Source organism: Canis lupus, chromosome 17 (genome assembly GCF_011100685.1).
Source record: "Canis lupus familiaris isolate Mischka breed German Shepherd chromosome 17, alternate assembly UU_Cfam_GSD_1.0, whole genome shotgun sequence".
Lineage (NCBI taxonomy): Eukaryota > Metazoa > Chordata > Mammalia > Carnivora > Canidae > Canis > Canis lupus.
The window spans coordinates 54,253,273-54,268,517 of NC_049238.1; the positions used below are offsets into that span (position 1 = coordinate 54,253,273).

Below are 15,245 nucleotides of genomic sequence, written 5' to 3' on the forward strand. Positions count from 1 at the left end.
ACCTTCTGGAGAGGGAGCTTTTTTTTTTTTTTTTTTTTTTTTTTTAAAGACTTATTTATTTATTCATGAGAGACACAGAGAGGCAGAGACACAGGCAGAGGGAGAAGCAGGCTCCATGCAGGGAGCCCGATGTGGGACTCTATCCGGGTCCCCAGGATCATGCCCCGGGCTAAAGGCAGACACTAAGCCACTGAGCCACCCAGGGATCCCTGGAGAGGGAGCTTTAAAGAGACAGTGAGTCAGGGCGGGCAGCAAGAACGTCTCCCACTCCCGATGTACCTGAGTGATTGTTTAATTCTTCCAGTTGTTGGGCTTGTGGGTAGCTGTGGCCCTCGGCCAAGAAGAGGCAGGGGGATGAGAACAGAGGGTGTTGCTGAGAGATGTATGGGAAGAGGCGGCCCTTGTGTCCTGCAGGCTGCACAGGGGCCAGATCAGAGCAGCCTCTGCCTGGAGGGTGGCATCAGATGGGCAGTCCGGGCTCCTCCGGCCATAGACCCAGTCCCTTCCCTCTCCCTGAGGTGCTGGGGAGGAGGCAGCCCTTCCTCCAGACCAGACCCCCCTCCCCCGGCTCCCCTTCCCCCGGGGGGTCTGGCTTCCAGGGCTGCCAAAGCAGATGAGCTCATTTCTAGAACCCGAGAGGAGGCTCTGACCCCACCTTGCCGGTTGTTGCTGGCGCCAGGCCGTTGAGCCCGGGCAGGGCATCACGCTGGCACCGGGCCAGCCTGGAATCAGGCGAATCTGCTGACTCATCTCCCTCTTCCAATCAGCCCTGGGAGTTGGCATTCGGGAAGCTGCATGGAGGAGGAGCCTGACGGCTGGTGATGGGGGCCACCGACGAGGAGTGGGGGGGCATCGGCCCTCTGCAGGAGCCGTCACCCACCTGCACCCCAGTCCCACATCCCACTGGCTGCCACTGGGTGGAGGCGGGGGCAAAAATATATGCTCACCCGAGGATCTCGGGGCTTCTTTCTCCAGCAGAAACAAGCAGAACACGGGAGCAATGTTATGCTTTGCATGAGACAGCTGGATTCCTTGTGTTGGATAATCTCCAAAAACTAGGCTTGGTGCAGGGTCAGGCCTGGCAGTGTCTTTAGGGAGAAGGGACACATGGTAGGGCTTGAAAAATTAGCATAGAGAAGTTTGAAGACTAAAACAGACGTGGCCCATCGGCCCCTCTCTGCCACCCCCAGGGAGCATCTAGATGACCGATGAATACAAGCGTTGGATGAGATAATATACGTGTCCAAAAAGGTCCAAAATAAAAGCGAAAACTCTCACCTGCCCCCACCCCCTGCTTATTTTTCTCTCCCCAAAGGCAACCACTTTGAGAACTTTCTTTAGCTTCTCTCTCAGGGGAAGAATGTTTACCGTACAAAACTACATATCCATCGGCGCTTACATGTTTTTAACACCCAAAGAGCCTCAAGATAGCACAACTCTTTGGGACACCAAGCCCGCTGCATTCTTGGGTGCTCCGAGCAAGGGCTGCATTCCCATAGCACAGAACATGCATGGTGCCCACCAGAGTTATGCAATGTGGTAGGAGTGTTGTTTCCACTTTGTAATGTACCCCACAGCTCTTTCCAGATCAACACAGAGATTTATCTCTTAAAAAAAAATCTGACTTCACAGATCCCACACTTAGAGGTACTATAATTTACTCAACCAGTCCCTATAGACGGACAATTTGTTCTTCCCTCCCCCCACCCCAGTGGCAAAAATGCTCCAATTAACATCCTTTGTGAATGTCCACAGAATAAATGCTTATCAGCAGGATTCCTAAACCCACGGGTACATACATTTCAACTTTAAAGATTTTATCTAATCAGTAACTTCTGTAAATAACAGCTACTCCAAAGGCCAAAAGAGTTTTCCTGATTGAATTCCTCCCTGAAATAAGGTGAAAAGGATTGACCGGACATTGGAATAGGACCCCTTATTACTACAAGCCACCCTGAAGGTATGTGTGCGCACAGATTGGGTGAATAAGAGGGAGGTGAACTGGATGAGGGACAAGAATGAAAGAAATCCTCCAGAATTTAAGAAGGGCTGTCATCCTAAGCACTGATAAGGAAAAGACTAGACAAAGGGTTATAAAGGTCTGCAGGTAGAGTCACTGTGCTCTAGCTACGGAGTAGCCCAGAAACAAAGTGAGAGTTCACCTTGGCTGGAGGTTTTTACAGTGTTTGCTAGGATTTCCCCAGAGGTGCCGCCGTTGGATGTGTGATTCAGTTACCAAGTGTAGCTATCTGGAATGATTCATTATTGTCTCTCGTGGTCCTGTGGAATGATGGGGTGCAGCTGGGTGCCGCTCACTTGAGGTGTCCCATGGAGGTGTGCTCGTAGCGGGGTTGTTGTTTCAACTGGAATTGCCCAAAGGACTTTGTGATCTCTCCCAGTTTCTGGTAGGTTACTTACTATCCTCTGGACGAGGGGAACCATCCCTCCTCTGGTTCCTCCAGAGGCTTGGCCATTCCTCTTCTGGTTCCTGAGGGGCCAATCCTCAACTCACAGTGACTTGGAAGAAAAGGAGGATTTATTGACAAAAGTACCTTAACTATCCAAGAGGGTTTCAGGAATAGCTGGATGTGGTTGTTAACAGAATGTTCTTAGGAATTTGTTTCTCTCCATCTCTCAAATTCCCTTTTCTCTCTCTTGATCTCTTTCTCAAATAATGCCACCAAGATCTCCAGGCTTATGGTTAGCAAGAAGCCTTTTTTCTTGCAGCAGCTTCAGCCCCATCCTGAAGCTGTCGTTGGGCTGGCTTGGGTCACAGGCATGTCCCTGAACAGATCACCATGACCAGAGAAGGGACACACTGACCAAGCCTTGATCTCACACCATCCTCTGGGTCTGGGAGGTGGGGTCAGACTTACCCAAATCATGGAGACTGAGACTCAGGCTGAGGATGAATGAGACTGGTTCCTTGAAGTGAAGGTGGGAGAAAGGAGACGTTGGAGACCACCGACTCTAGTGCAGTGATGGAATCCCTTGCATACCACCTGTGTGAACACTTAGGCGTGATCACTGGCAAGAAGCGTGCTCACAGCCTCTGACTGTGTTCCACTGCCCTAACAGCATTCTGTTCCACTATAGGGCAGCTCTGAGTATAAATCATTATAAAGTAAGATAAATACCAGCTTTCTAATGGTCCCTGTGTATCAGGCACTGGGCTGTGCACTTTATATGCACATTTCAGTTTCTTTCTATAACATCCTGTTAAAAGAGTTACTCTTATTGAACCTGCTTCACAGAAGAAGAAATTGAGACCAAAAGCCATTGCATAATTCAGATATTTCAAAGAAAAATCTTCATGGTAAGTCTCCACACGACGAAGGTCTGCCCCACTACAATTTTTACCCCATTGACCTTTTGGAGTTCATTGGCTAAGTTCTTCAAATAACTGTAGATAGATATTCCATATGTCCCCAGATTTCAGGCTTCTCTGGTAAGCATCCCCAGCAGCCTTGTAAATTCGGAATGTGAAATGGTTTGCAAAGATCGTCCTAAACCCGCTTGTCTGGGCATGCTCAGTGTCCCTCAGAAAATGTGCTTAAAACCAACCTACTCCCATTGGGGTCCCACCAGTGTAAAATACTACAGGATCTCCTTCTCAGTTACTGTACATTTGTCCATGCAACCCCAGATTACCCTCAGGACTTAAGGAGCCAGGCCTGCGGGCAATTCAGATCAAGGGTGGAGTCCTCTCCTATCCTCAGGGCTTCATCAAAGCCTCTGGGGAGTCTACTCCCAGATTTTAACAGGGCAGTTAACTTATTGAGCCTCAGGGGCAGGGCTTTACTTTCATCCTTATTCAATCACCCAGTTCGTTTGATTGGTTGTCCCAATCACTTCTGGGAATTCTCATTCTGTCCTTCCACACTTCACTCAACTGTCCCAGTTTAGGTCATTCTGAATCTGAAATTAAAAGAACATTCGACCAAAGAGAGTCATGGAAGGAGAATGCCATTGGAGGCCTTCTTAGGGACATAGTCATTGGTCAACAAATCCCACCAACTATACTCTCTCTCACCTTTAGTTCCTACTTTCTTTATAAGAGTTTAAAAGATTTTGTCAAATACCATGATGAACAAAATACTGATAAGCCATGCCCAAGGATCTAGTACCCTCTTAAAATATTTCATGTGGAAGAGAAATTTGTTTCTCATTCTTTTTTTTTTTTTTTTTTAAAGATTTTACTTATTTATTTTAGAAAAAGAAGCATGAAGTGGGGAGGGCCCAAGGAAGAGGGAGACAGACTCCCCACTGAGCGGGGAGCCTGACTCGGGCTGATTTCAGGACCCTGAGATCATGACCTGAGCCAAAGGCAGACGCTTAACCAACTGAGACACCCAAGTGCTCCTGTTTCTCATTCTTTTGTCCATTCAGTTATCTCGTATTTATTGAGCAAGAGCTCACTCTTGGTTAGCTGAGAAGCTCTGGGCAAGTTGCTTAACCCACCTGCACCTTGATTTTCTAATCTGTTAAAAACAGGGACCCTAGCTTCACAGAGTTGATGTAGAACTTGAATGAGATAACCAAGCTAAGTTGCTTAAAATGGTTCCTGGCATATGATAGATACTCAATAAGTATAAAGAGTCCTGCTATGAACCCATTAATGCTTGCTCTCTCTGGGTTCCCAGATCAGATTCCCTTTCATGTTTGAATTTTGTCCCTTGGCCCTGCTTGCCTACAGACTGCTTGCAAGTACCCTCCCCTCCAGCAATCCGAAGCTCCCGCAGGATGCTTGGCCAGTTCGGATGAAAATCTGTGCCTTCTCTTTTCTCCTCACTTTGGTTATTTGTGGTTTGATAATCTTGGTGGCATTTTTAAGCCCCTCCTGCCAGGCCTCCTGTCAGGGCTGGAAGTCCTTCCTGTCAAGTGCCTGCAGTGGCCCCCTCTGAAGGCTTTATGACAGCTGCCCACAGCCAGAAAAGTGCTTTGCGGTCTCCTGTTGTCAGCAGTGCCCTGAGGAGACTGCCTCACATCATGCAGACTTCTAAATTGGAAACCATAACTCTCCTCTCCCTTGTTTTCTGTAAGCCCTGAATATTAGGATCCAGGAGGCTCTTTCCCATTTCTTTTCTTGCAACTTTTCATGTAAATGGATTTAGGGTCTGAGCATTGGCCCACCCCAGTTCCCTACCCCACTCCCCTTCCCGGACCCACACAAACACACATACCCCTTATAAAAATTGGGGTAATTATATGATCAAAGAAGTTTCCTCTCCACCCCTGTCTTTTCATTCCTTCACATTCTTAAGGCCACCCCAGGGCCGTCATGACACCCAACCCCAGCAGAAGCCATTTCAATAGAATACATGACAAATGGTGACCCCTTGCATTGTGCAACACAGCAATATGGCCCAGCTGTCTCTGGACCTGGGTCCTCCTGTCTTCTATTCCATCTCTTCTGATGGGCTCCTAATTCTTGGTAGCAGAACATGCTGCTAGCTTAGAACAGTGCACTAAGTTACTGATATGGGTAGGTGGGGGAGAAAACCACCTTGCTGTCACAGAGACAATGAAGAAGACAGCACTTGGCATGCCCATTGCTCATTGTGATGCTTGGCCACCTAAGGGGAGGGACAGTAGGATGAACCTAAAGGATCTCTACCCCTTCCCAGCCCAAGAGCCATAGCCTCTTCGGCTCCTGAGCAACATGAGTGAGCAGAAGCCCGTGGCTTCACAGTTGGAAGTCAGGCAGACCACCCCATTTCAAAGAAGAATCTAACAAGGGGAAAGGATGCTGGACATATGTGTGTGATATGGTCGTGTCCAATTCTGAATTAATAGGGCCACCCAAGGTCCTCTCCAGAGAAGTTCTGACTCCCAGATGGCTTGGGGGGGGAGGGGCGCGGTGCGGGGGAAGGACTGGCAGCCATTCAATCTTATATTTCCCAAGTGTTTTGATTGGGCAAAGGGCTGACCCCCCCCAGCCTTGGCTCTCTTGACAGGTTCCTTTCTCGAGAGAATCATGGCCCAGGGATCTGCTCCAGGCACTCCCTCTCTAGTCACCCACTCTGAATTTTCTTTATGGTACTTCCACTGGCTAGAATGTAAGCTTCTAGAAGACAGGCCTCTGCCTCAGAGCCTAGAACAGTGCCTGCCCAACCCAACGTAGCACTCAGGAAAAAGTCTCCGAAGGAATCAGTGAATGGGTGAGGGGGAAATAGCCCAGTCCCACTAAGTGAATTGGAAGCAACTCCAGAGATGGTCTAATCTTTTCCTCTGATTTCTCTTGGAAGGAAACTAGAAGTAGTCCAGAGATTTTAAGTGACTTCTCAGATTTGACACTAGACCTGGATTTTTGCATTTTTCAAGGAGCTCTCAAGGCATACTATCCATATTTGACTTTTTACATACTCTGTGGGGAATGTCATGAGGGTGGAGCGGTGGCTGAGAGAGGCAGAGGCCGCTGCTCAGGGTCACATAGCCAGAATTTAAACCCAGGCATGTCTGACTCGAGATAGGCTGCTTGAAACCGTCAGGTTGGGGATAATGAATATGTTATGTTTGAGGAACCAAGCACAATTAACAGGGCAGGCTCCCGGGGGCCACCATTTTGAGGAGTCTGAGGCTATATCCGAGTTCAGAAGGCAAGAGTGCATGATTGATTAACCACATCTGCCATGAGCAGAGGGGCAGGAGGGCAGGGCCCGCCATCCTCAGGACTGGAAGATGTTGCAATTTTGCAACATTAGGCTCCTTATCCAGGATGCTTTCTCCCTTACTATACTGCTTCTGAAGCCAATATTTCTACAGTTCCTGCCCCAACAATGAGAAGCCTATGAGAAGGCTGTCAAGCCCTGCCAAGTTGGAAGTGAGCTGAGCACTGTTAGAAAGGAACTGAATGCATATGTGGTTATTCCAGAATCTTCTACCCATCCCATAGGGCTCAGTGTTGCCTCCATGGTGGAAGGGCATAAGTACGTTAATGACAGGAGGACAGATCATCCAAAATCACTTGTATCTACTTTTGGAGGGAGTCTGTGACCTTTTGGCCTGTAAAATACCTCACCTCACACCGCCCTGTAACAGGCACAATGATGGGCATCTGCATTGGCTCCCATCTGCCTGGACACGGTCTGCACATGGCTCCTGAGTTCAAGGAGCCTCCACCCCAGGTAGAGAACAGAGGGCAGCATAGCTGTCAGGAAGGCATGCAGTGTGCCCGGGGGCTGCTCCAGTTTTATCTCCCCCATTCTTCACAAACAGCCTATCTGTATACAAAACATATTTTCTTGGACTTCCCCTGATATTTTGGGTTGTCTCACAGCTCCATGCCTTTGCAGCCTCTCCTAGGCTACCTGGCAAACAGCTCTTCATCCTGTCTGTGCCCCTCAGCAGCTCTGAGGACCTGGACAGACTGAATTCTGCACTTCTATATCATAATAATCTCACCTGTAAAAATTAAATGAGTTGATACATAGTAAACACTTTGAAGCATGCTTGGCACTTGAGCCCTGGACATGAGTAGTCAGTGATTATTATTACTCATCCTTCAAGACTCAACTTGAACTCCACCAGGAAGTGTTGCAAAAAATACCCCAAAGACAAAAGATTGCCTGGAAAAGATACTTGAAACACACGATGAGGGACAAAGTTCCTTAGTTTCCAAGGAACAAGTACAAATCTGTATATCATCATTCCATGGAAGAAACGCCCAATAAACAGGAATGTGTGTCACAGAAAAAATATACACGTGGTCAGTAAGCAAGAAAAAATGCTTGGTTTCACTCCTCACGTGCAAGACATTTTTCACACATCAGATTGACAACATTTTTAAAGTTTGAGAACATTCAGTCCTTGTCAGCCAGGGTGGAAAAGCTGACAATTTGCATAGGTTTGAGAGGGCATATTGATTTCTGCAACCATTTTATTCATTTATTTATTTATAACAATTTATTGATTCATTAGAGAGAGAGAGAGAGAGAGAGAGAGAGAGAATGATTGAGGGTCAGGCAGAGGGAGAGAGAATCTCCAACAGACTCTTCTCTGAGCAAGGAGCCTGACAGGGGGCTCAATCTCATAACCCTGAGATCATGACCCGAGCCAAAACCAAGAGTCAGATGCTTAACCCACAGAGCCACGCAGGTGCCCCTGCAGCAATTTTAGCAGACATTCTGAAAATATTTCTCAAAACTAAAACTGCACATTTACTTTAGTCCAGCAATTTTCCCATTGACTTTGGGAACAAAGAACACCCACGTCTGTCACTAGCATATCCTGGGTTCCTAGAACTGTGCCTAGTGTACAGAAATGCTCAATAAGTATTTGTGGAATGGACACAACCAAAATGTTCATTATAGCAATGTTTGTGATAGACAAAAACAATGCAACTCTGCTAGCAGAGTGGACTTTAAGTACATAATTGGAGAAATCTACAGTTGGTAAAGCCAATGTCTTACAGTTGCATATCTGGATTCAGGGAGGTTGCTAAGATATAAGATGAAAAAAAAAAGCCACCTAAAAACATCAAAGTGCAGGGGTGCCTGGGGGGCTCTGTTGGTGAAGCATCTGCCTTCAGCTCAGGTCATGATTTCAGGGTCCTGGGATTCAGCCTCACATGGAGCTCTCTGCTCCATGGGGAGCCTGCTTCTCCTTCTCCTCCTGCCTCTCCCCTTCCTCATGCTCTCTCTCCATCTTTCTCTCAAATAAATAAATAAATATTTTTAAAAAAGAATCAAAGTGCAGAACAATAAACATTGTACAAAATCATTGGTGTTAATGAGAAAGCGTACGCATATATATATATTCAAATATTATAGTGTATGCATTGTTTTCCTTGGAAAGATACCTTGTAATCCGTTTTTAATTCCTTTGTGGAGAAGGATCAGGCACAGGGAGGTGGGAAAGGAGAGAGAATTTTATTTTTTATTTTTTTTAATTATTTATTTATTTATGATAGTCACACACACAGAGAGAGAGAGGCAGAGATATAGGCAGAGGGAGAAGCAGGCTCCAGGCACCGGGAGCCCGATGTGGGATTCGATCCCGGGTCTCCAGGATCGCGCCCTGGGCCAAAGGCAGGCGCCAAACCGCTGCGCCACCCAGGGATCCCAGGAGAGAGAATTTTAGATTCATTCTACATTTTTATATTTGGGTGGCTCAGTTGGTTGGGTGTCTGACTTTTGATTCAGCTCAGGTCATCATCTCGGGGTCATGAGATTGGACCCTGAATCACACTCCCCACTCAGCACAGAATCTGGAGCCGGATTCAGATTCTCTCCCTCTTCATCTGCCTACAGCCCACCTTGCACATGCATGTATGTGCACACATGCATGCTCTCACTCTTAAAAAAAAAAAAAAGAGAAAGAAATGTATTCTGTCTTTCGCTGCATAGATATTATAAATTATTAAAATAAATCAATTTTAAGATTTTATTTATTTATTTGACAGAGAGAGAGAGAGCACAAGCAGAGGGAGGGACAGAGGGAGAGGGAGAAGTGGACCCCCAGTTGAGCAGGGAGCCCGATCCTGAGGGGCTGGATCCAACACCTTGTGATCATGACTTGAGTTGAAGGCAGATGCTTCACTGACTGAGCCATCCAGGTGCCCCAAAATAAATATTTTTAAATATAAATATTTAAATTATAATAAATTACAGGCTAAATCAACGAGTGTGCCTTTTGTCTTGAAGTAGCTGACAGGACTCTCTAAGACCTGCCTTGTCTGTCAGCCTCCTCCCGGCCTCCCGCTCCAGCCTCCTGCTCCAGCACTGCTGGCCCAGGCCACTCCCTGCACATCCTCCACGGGCTAGCAGGCCCCTCTGCCTCCTGTGTTCCCCTTCCTCCACTTACCGTGCTCTTTAGGGCATTACCCCCATACCCCATTCCCAGGTGAGGCTAGTGCCCTTGTGGGGTCCTGCACAGTGCCTCATGCACACATCTATCCCTGTACTTCTCCACTGCCTTGAAATTCATCTGGGAGGGAGCAGTTGGAAGAGATCATCAGGACAGAACCGTACTTCACTGTCTCTGGCCTCTGCTCTCAGCACAGTGCTCCTTACATGTAAGGCTTTCAATCCATGTTGGAAAGATGCATACTGGGGGGAAGAGTCTTGTCTGGAAAATTGTGGAAAAAATCCTCTTAAGCCTTTTAATGACTAACACTAGAGTTCATACATAAGAAGAGGACAGCACTGCTTACAAAGCTGGATATTCAACCAAAGAGACCTGCTTCTCCAATAGTAGCTTTTTGTCAAGAATAATTTTATTTTTCTTTTTATTTATCCATGAGAGAACACAGAGAGAAAGGCAGAGACATAGGCAGAGGGAGAAGCAGGCTCCATGCAGGGAGCCCGATGTGGGATTCGATCCCAGGGCCCTGGAATCACACCCTGAGCCAAAGGCAGACACCCAACCACTGAGCCACCCAGGTGCCCTGTCAGGAATAATTGATCCCAGTGCTAGAAAACTGACCCCCAAATCGAGCAGTGTCTTTCTGGGTCTCCTTTACTTCTGTTGGGCTGTTCTTGCTTCTGTCCACAGGCCCATCCAGGACGGCCCTAGCAAGGTTGCTGAGTCTTAGAGGAGAAAAGGCATCTGTAGTTTATTTGTCCTGTAGCAGTTACATAGTGACAAAACCCCTACCCAGTGGTACCACCCAGGAGGAGCTGGGGGAGGTTAGAAGCTGCCCCGAGAACTGGATGATGCTGGCAAAGAATCTCTAGGTACAAATGGATTTCCAGGGAGGATAACCACTCAAGAGAGGGAGAAGGGACAGCTGGTTAGGATAGAGTGGAAAATGTTTAAGGCCAAAGGTGCAAAAATAATAGAGTTAGTTAAATTTTCAAAGCTGCCCTTAAAGCGATTCCCTGGCAATTTCATGGGACTTTGTTCTTCCATGAAGGGAAAGTCTACAGCATATGGATTGGATGAGTCAGGATTCTGAGGTCCCCAGACATCTGTACATAGATGCAGGTGCTGTAGGAGGAGGGGGGACCAAGGGTAGCGTGTGGGGAATGGGGTGAGGAGGTCAAGTTGAGAAAGGCCTATGGACCTGTCTCTCCATTTTCTTGAGCAATGTGCCATCTTGCCCCAGCTCCCTCCTAGCTCTGTTCTAGCCCTGACTTCTAAACAAAGGTCACTGTGGCTTTGGCACCAACAGCCTGAGTGGATTCAGTCACGTGGCCCAGGTACTCAGTGAGGTGAGGTGTACAGCAACAGTGAAAGCGTGTACCCTAAAGGAAATAAGTCCAACGGCCCCTGATCCCAGCTCTACCGTTCACCTGCCGTGTGACCTTGGGTGGGCAGCTGATCACTCTGTGGGTTAACTCAAAAAACTGTCTCTGAGACTCCTTCTGTGTGAATATTCTCTACCGAATTCTAAACATGACATGTTTTCCAACACTCTGAACTTCCAGAAGTGCTGGAGGTAACCCAGAGAGCATAAAGGTTTGCTGAGTGATGGAAATTCAGCAAATAACATCTTTCATCTCTCACCAGGGATTTTGTAAGCTATAACTGGACCATCTCACCCATAGGTTATGACTTAATCATATGACATTTATTAAAGGCTTGTTATATGTTAAGCAGCTGGGTTAATATTTTGGAACAACCAGTGAAAATAGTAATATTAATAGCCATATGTTGGATACTATTCTGTATGTTACATCAGTTCCAGGGAAGTAGGCATCATCATCCCCATCTCTATAGAAGAAAACAGAAGCTTTAGGAGATTAAGAGTCCTGGCCCAAGGCATACCGTGAATAAACAGCAGGGCCAAGAGAAAAACCCAGTGGTCCGACTCCAGAACCCGAGCACTTTACTAGGATTTACTGACTCTTCTGGAAATAATTATAAGAGGCTTAAGAAGAATAAATAATTGTTCCATGAACTGACACAACAAATATGCTACTGCTCTAAGCACTGTTCCCTCTTCCCTCACCAGGTTTGTTTTCCAGGCAGACTGGAACTTCCCACCAGCAGCCCCTAACTCGGCTGCTCACCTGATTGCTGTCACACAACTCGTGACAATGGCTGGATGGCCTGCCCATCTGGCAGGTTTGTTTACCCAAATGCCTGACACCATATTCATTCTCTTTATGCAGATTGTTATAAGCAGCCTTTCACAGGAAGGGAAATGGACCCATTTCACAATATTTCCCAGAATTTGCATATCACCTGCTGAGCTCAAGAAACCTGACCAAGAGGCCTCAGTTTTGTTTTGTGGTTGCTGTTTAAAGTCAAGGGCGGGATGAGCACTGGGTGTTATTCTGTATGTTGGCAAATTGAACACCAATAAAAAATAAATTAAAAAAAAATAAAGTCAAGGGCTGCTGAGCTGCTTGATCAGACAACGGGACAGATGACAATTTAACTTCCAAAGGTCTGGGTGCCAGGAACCAGGGAGTTCTTGTCTGAGCCTGGGACCCTGGGATAGAAGGGGAGTCTCAAGCCACGTTGGGTGGCCCTGGAGGCCCGTTGGTCCCTGTAGAAGGCCTGGAAGCCAATAGAGTTAGTTACCTCTTGAGAGCCAAGTGGTGGGGACAGGAGGAGAGAGGTCTGGTTTAGTATCATGAGTTTACAAACTGCTGATCTGAGGCCCCAAAACAACATTCTGCTCACAGATGTGGAGCAAAACAGAAAAGTGTAATTGGTGGAAGCCATTGGTGGTCGTAGGTAACATAGACTTTAACACATGCTCAGGGAATGCAAAGCAGCTCTTGAGAGAGAATAATAGAGTCAAACATAGAGTGGACATAAGGGCAGATCTTGCAGACTGCTGGAAGAGAAGTGCCATCTGGGTTAGTGGCCTCCTAGGAGAGACCCAGGAGTGAGGTGGTAAGGATGTCTACTGAGAGCTACCTGTTCAAGAATTCTAGAATCACCACTACTCAGAGGACCTCAGCCAGGTTCCACATTGCAGATGAGGAAGCTGAGACCCAGGAGAAGTGACTTGCCTGAGGTCACGTAGTGGAAGAGAGACTATTACCAGCCTTCCCAACTGCTGTCTCAATTGCCCTGTCTTCTACCTCCCACAGTCTCAGCACCTGACTGGCTCTCTCTCTGTGGCTTCCAGAAATGGTTTCACAGTTTCTCATTGTTTGTGTATGACTGCGGTGACCATCTTGGTATGCCAGCACTGTGTCCTAGTGATTCCACCTGAGTGGTGGGGACAGAGCTTGTCATGTCACCTGTAAGTTATTTCTCCTGTATGGAGCCGTTAGAGGGCCCATGAAGGTTTCACCTAAAGGAATGAAGGGATCAGACTGACAGGAGGCAAATAGGAGGGTCTCTGCAAGGGACAGGGAGCAGGGAAGGGTGGGCTCCCCTGGCCCCGGATGCACTCAGACAGAAAATAGGACCATCTGCCAGGAGAGGTGCAAGGCGAGCTGCCCATGAGGACAGCACTGGGTGACGTTCCCCCGAAGGTCTCAGCTCCTTCGAGACTTTGTGACAGTTTTTACATGATAAACAAGCCAGGAAACACAAGTGTTACCCCTTTCTAGAATGTAAGGTTCACACAGACAAGGATTTTTGCCGGTTTCCTCTTTCGGCACTGTAAGCCCATGCCCAGCACTGGGGCACAGCTCATGAGCTCAGTTCGGCCTTAGCCCGTTTTTGTAAACAAGGTCTTATTGGAATATAGCCATGTATGGTCAACAACTACTTTCACACGACAATGGCCGAGTTGAATCATCACGAGTGACCATATAGCCCATGAAGCCATCAATATTTACCTTCTGGTCTTTTCTAGGAAAGTTTGACAACCCTTGATCTACAACATTGCCTCCATCAGATTAAGCAGATGCTTAATCAACATTTGGTGAATGAATGAACCATTTTCTCTGTTGGTGTCACAGAGGTGCAGAGACCTTAGTTTAGAACATACAGGTACAGGGATGCCTGGGTGGCTCAGCAGTTGAGCATCTGCCTTTGGCTCAGGACGTGATCCTGGAGGCTCCAGGATCGAGTCCCACATCAGGCTCCCTGTGAGAAGCCTGCTTCTCCCTCTACCTGTGTCTCTCCCTCTCCTCTCTCTGTGTCTCTAATGAATAAATAAATAAAATCTAAAAAAAAAAAAAAAGAATATACAGGTACAAAAGAATGGGCATGGCATTCAGAGCTGATGGATTTGGACTCGAACCCCGGTTCTCCCACCTGAGAGTGGTGTGACCTTAGGCAAATGATTTATTCTCTCTGCGTTTCATGTGCCTTATTTGTAAAAAAGCAATGGCTTTTTTATGATGAGAGTCCAAATCACAGGGCACCTGGGTGGCTCAGTGGTTGAGCATCTGCTGCCTTTGGCTCATGGCGTGATCCCAGGGTCCTGGGATCAAGTCCCACATTGGGCTACACTTAGGGAGCCTGCTTCTTCCTCTGTGTCTCTGCCTCTCTCTCTGTATAAATACATAAAATAAATGTATTTATTTTCTTTCATGAATAAATACATAAAATCTCTCATGAATAAATACATAAAATCTTAAAAAAAAAAAGGGCCAAATCATGGACTGCACAGAAACCAAAAAACCTGATTTGTGTAATTACAGAATATGTTACCTAGTTATTAATAACTTGGAGAGGTCTTCCGAGTGAGAGGCTGACATGTGACCCCGTTGGACCCTGGGGAACAGAGTCAGTCATCAGAAGGCCTGCGCTCACCACAGGATGAGGGGCAAGGGCAAGTTCAGGAATGATTGTCAGGCAGTTCACCATTTAAACTTGCAGGAAGCTACGAGTCAGCCAATTTACACACGATGAGATTTAAGATAGTGAGTGACTCGGCAAGACTTAATTGGTTATAGATTTCAGGTGTTTTTCCAACAGTGAAAAATAATGATCCATCCGCGTTCTCTCATCTAGTTCCCTGATGACCAGTTGCAGACACTCGGCTGGAGGCAGGGCTGGGCGGCCTGAGGTCACGGGCACCCAGACCAGGACCCTCCGCACCGGCTGGCCGTCGAGTTCTCAAGGAGGGACGCATGTTCTCATACAAACACAGGTAGACCCCTTCGTGCGGGGGACGGTGTTATTTTTACCTAGGTCATTTTTTTCTAGCGGGAACTCTTAACGTGCCCGAGGAACTGTGGCAGAGTCTCCAAGCTCTCTGATTCCCCAGGCTACACCAGAAATAAAAGAGTCCCGGGCAAGTGCAGATCCAGCCTCGCAGGAGTGGAGTCAGAGACACGCAGGGACTTAGCACGGAGACTGCCCGTGTCAGTGGTCTGTCTCCCCGATCTTGAGATTTTGCAAATTTGCCCCACACACCCGCTTTCAGTAATACATCAGTACTTGGG

General features: G+C 47.2%; 1 long non-coding RNA gene across 8 annotated transcripts in view; it reads left to right on the plus strand.

Moving 5' to 3' along the window:
• The window catches only part of LOC102156859, an 81,448-nt gene that overhangs the window by 34,519 nt on the left and 31,684 nt on the right, over positions 1-15,245 (plus strand). For all 8 annotated transcript variants that reach the window (XR_005372630.1, XR_005372627.1, XR_005372632.1 and 5 more), the window contains one exon: positions 14,812-14,950. This is a non-coding gene — a long non-coding RNA (uncharacterized LOC102156859). The remainder of the gene's footprint in view (positions 1-14,811; positions 14,951-15,245) is intronic.